Source organism: Anguilla rostrata, chromosome 6 (genome assembly GCF_018555375.3).
Source record: "Anguilla rostrata isolate EN2019 chromosome 6, ASM1855537v3, whole genome shotgun sequence".
Classification (NCBI taxonomy): domain Eukaryota; kingdom Metazoa; phylum Chordata; class Actinopteri; order Anguilliformes; family Anguillidae; genus Anguilla; species Anguilla rostrata.
In genome coordinates this window covers 20,622,195-20,626,485 of record NC_057938.1, presented here as the reverse complement: position 1 = coordinate 20,626,485, position 4,291 = coordinate 20,622,195, and the positions used below count along the sequence as shown (strand labels likewise).

General features: G+C 36.4%; 1 long non-coding RNA gene across 1 annotated transcript; it reads left to right on the top strand.

Moving 5' to 3' along the window:
• The first annotated feature begins 362 nt into the window (after positions 1 to 362).
• Positions 363 to 3,853, top strand: LOC135257971 (uncharacterized). Its single transcript, XR_010330827.1, has 3 exons — positions 363 to 422; positions 499 to 559; positions 2,190 to 3,853. It is a non-coding gene; the product is annotated as an uncharacterized LOC135257971 (long non-coding RNA).
• Positions 3,854 to 4,291: the final 438 nt, after the last annotated feature.

Genomic DNA, 4,291 nt, shown 5'->3' with positions numbered 1-4,291 from the left:
AATGATGAAGTGAGATGACTGCTGCAATTAATTAAATGATTGATTCTTAGCTTGTAACATAGGCTCTATCAACCCCTTGGCCTCAGAGGATTTAATAACAACCAACTTATTTATACAGGCCATTCATATACATTAATGCATTAGATTATGTCAATTATAGAAATGTGACTAATATTTAGATGCTAATTCAGAAGAAATGTAATTCCTAAGTTAAGGTAATTGTGAAGAAGGCAGGGGAAGGTCCAAGAAAGACTTCCATTGGATTGGAAATTGGCTCAATAAAAAAATTAAGATTACTAGCCAATTACACATAGAGGGAATTTAAATGAAATCAGGGTGGCCACAGATCTGAGTCTGAGCAGCTCTGCTCTAGGCCATGCTTGCTGCTCAGAATTCTTCTTTTTTTAATTCTCTTACTATTGGTGTGTAGCTGTATCCCTCATTCTCTAAAATAGCTTTTAAGTGTTCAGTGTTTAATTGTGGTTTATTGCATTTCAGAAAAGCAATTGTCTATGGAGAGAATACCACAACTTGCTTTTTTATTACAACCCCTTTTGAGGTCAGTCAGTACTTTCTTATGGGAAAATACAGCATTCCTGTTTGCATGTAATAGAAGTCAGACGATGCTAGTTCTCACAGAAGACAGCAAGTTGCTCTTTGGAGGTCGAGGTTGAGGTCTGTGCAAATTGAATGTGTTTGCGTGTGCCTCACACACACCATTTTAGAAATGTTAATAAAACACTGGCCATGTTGCCTCTGAAACCAAATTAAGCTAATTTAATCTCACCGGAACTGTGAAATTGGCTGTGCCGTTAGCAAATGAGGACCCACTGCATGTTGTTTTCCCTAATTATTTTATTGTTAGATTTTGATAAGTGCACTGAGCCAGAACAAGTGAGATGAGGACTCATGTTGGTAATATCCTGGTTTGATACGCTTTGGACAACTTTCCAGTCAATTACACTGCAACAGCTCACATAAAGTAGCAATTTATTAGCAACTTCCTGTGGCCAAAATGTAAAGATGCAGCAGTTTATTGTGAAGACTCATTTGTGGAATTGTAATTGAAAAATCTTGAGGAGTAAATACAATACTCAAATTAATCAAATGTAAAAGTACATACATTGAACTCACACTAAAAGAGTACAATCAAGGAATTGAATTCATTGTTGGTCAGTTGTAGGTTAAGATCTCAGGTGAAATGTTGCTATTGTATTGATGATGGACTGCAAGTTAGTTGATTGGACTTTGCTTCAGTAAATACCCTGCTGTACTGACTTGTAATGCCTGAAAATGTGAGTCTCCCTGAATCTGTATGTCCGCACAACAAGCAAATGATATAAAGACAATATGAATTTCGTAAAACATTTGGTTGAAAATGATCTTATAAAACTGCATTTAGGAAACAGCAATGGGCAGTGTGTAGAGGGGGAAAAAAATCAATAACGATATCCACAGAAAAAGAAAACACTCCACCACCAAAAAGAAAATGTCAAAAGGGCTTTGTATCTTAGAGCAACAGCTAACTTAAAGGTAAAAAGAAACCACTTGCGAGACTATTCTGTTTTTATTGTTTATTTCCTTTGTCTTGGTTTTGAATTTCCCAGAGCATTTTTTCCTTTTGTTGAGGAGGAATTAATGAATGCCCAATTTTGCATGTTTAATTATCCTCAAGTTTACGACAGAATGAAAGGACATGGTGAACATTCATTAAGCCTTATGCTATGGAAATGAATATCTCAAGATCAAGAACAGTATTCAGCTCCTTACCAACTCCATTAATCAAGCATTTGATTGGATAATTGGATAATAAGAAGTCTCATTAAAATATTTTAAAATGCCATTTTAAACATATTTTTTGTTAATATAATTTTTTTTGTTATGTTATTGCCAAGCTTTTTGTTGAGAATATAAACAAATAGACAGAATATTTTGAATTACCCATATAAAGTAAAGGGTGAGTTAAGGATCAGTTTTAATTAATAGAAAAATGTGGGAAATGCATGATTAATGGCTAGCCTGTGCTACAGTATCTGCTGTCAGTGATCTGGCATGATGCCTTTGCAGGTATTGGAGCCAAGCTCGATGCTCCCTTTCACCCTCCAGACGGTACGATTGTTAGCCGTTAAAAGAGATGCACTAAAAAATTTCAAGATGTAAGCATGGTTTTTTTTTTTTTTTTTTTGCAGAGTAATGATATCATCCGCTGATTTACAGTGCGTTCAATGGCACCGCATTTCTTTCCATTCCCCTGCAGCCATTCAGCTGGACAGATGACACTTCAGTTTTAATGTCCCAGCTGTCTCTGCAGGCATGACGAAAACAGGAGAAATCGCCTCACATGAGAATCGACCAGTGGTTCTAAAACATTTCATTGCTTAGCGTAGCTCAGACAAGCCTTAAGAGACGGATGCAGAATTTAGTGAGTATATTCAGAATAACTTTAACTAAATAAGAGCACAGCCACGTATGTAAATGATATTGACGATCAGCAGGGCTGCTGTGCACCGCTGCCTGTACATCCTCATCCTGACCTTAACACTAAGTGTGTGCTGCTCATCAACTCCCTTCTCTTAAGTACTGAGGCGTACGTGTATTTGTTTTGCTATGGATAGTGTTCCACTTATTTTAAGAAGTACCTTATTCATGTATGGCTAGAGTTATCTCATTTTGTGGTACTGTGGGTGCTCTTAAAGAGAGCAACAACTGAAGTGGTAAGATTAGTAGTAAGATAATATTGTCTAACCGAAAAAACTATCTTGAGATGTTTGTGTCAACAGCCTTGTAGACATATTTACAAAGAATGAAGCATCATCACTCAAAGAACCACTATGGAAATGGATGTTCGTGGAATTCAAGATTGAACTTTCATGTGCAGCCAATCAGGGTGTCGGATGTTTGTCTCCCGCTGTTTCTATGTCCAGGATTATTGTGTGGTGCAGGTACTCCAGGTCCAAGTTTGCAGTGCACTTACCAATAGCCACCAGTGTCTGATATTCATCCATCATCACAAAAATATAATTTCAAATGTCTCCTGAACAAGAATTCAGTGGGATAATTTAGTGTTAGCATCCCCATAGCCCCCATTGTAGTCTATGGGGTGCTGTTTAATAAAAAAAATAACCCATTGAGTGTTGCTTGGCATATATATTGGTTTGATGTGTGTATGTATTGGTTTGGCATTGACACATCTATTGGTTTTTCATTTACATCTATATTGGTTTGTCACTGATGCATGTAAATTTTGACTTTAGACTTTATTGTCCCCAAGGGGAAATTCCTTTCCACAGCACTGTACCCATTTTAGATAGCGATACAACCAATATAACCATGAATGTAGAATAAATTGTTTAATGTTAATTTCTGATTTGAAATGCAATAAGCTCACACTGAATAAGTTATTCGTTCAAAAACAGGTTCATGCTGCATTTTGTTTGAAATGCAAGTGTCATCGATTTACTAACACAATTGCTAATTCAAGAAAGGCATTTTCTATCCAGAATTCAGACTGTTGGTCATACATGAGTGACAATTAAATGGGAGGTAGTATGGTGTGTCAATTGTGGAATCATGCAGAAGTTGTGCACAAAAAAATGGGCTCTTGTATCCATGATTGGACAATGGTTTCAGAATGCATAATTTTTATATACAATGTAATATACCTATTTTGAAATATTTATTGCATAAATGCCATTCATTAAGTTGTGTCCCCACCATTAAGTTTGTTCTCTCACCCTGGCCATTTATTTGTGGTTGGTAAGCCCATGAAATAAATTGCTTCAATCAGCTATAAGGTATTACTTTCTAAGTAATGTGATGTGAAGCACTTTACATTCAAAATATGCATTTGTACAGAAACCTCTGAGTTTTCAGAGGAAACATTGAGTAAAGCATTAGGGTGTATATTCTTATGCATAATATGGGCCTATACCCGGTAATGCCTCTTGCATTGTAAGATATTGGGGATTCTTGAGATGAAAGCCACTTTAAACAGAAAAGGGCCAGTTTTAACAGAAAAATGCTATTAAACAGTCAATCTATGAATCTTGTTTTTACTAAGCCAAAGTCATATAATTTGGCAAGAATTGCAGTAGCGATCTCTGGTGCTGATTTTGGCATTAGTGGCTAAGGAATTATCCTCTTGATACGAAGTCTGCCATTGTGATGACAAATGAATTCCCTTGTATTTTCATTGGAAATGGGCTGATAAGGTCCATGCCAAGCATCATCCAGTGCTCTTGAACCTCAATAGGAGTGTGCTAGTGTCACTACTTTAATATTCTCATTGAAT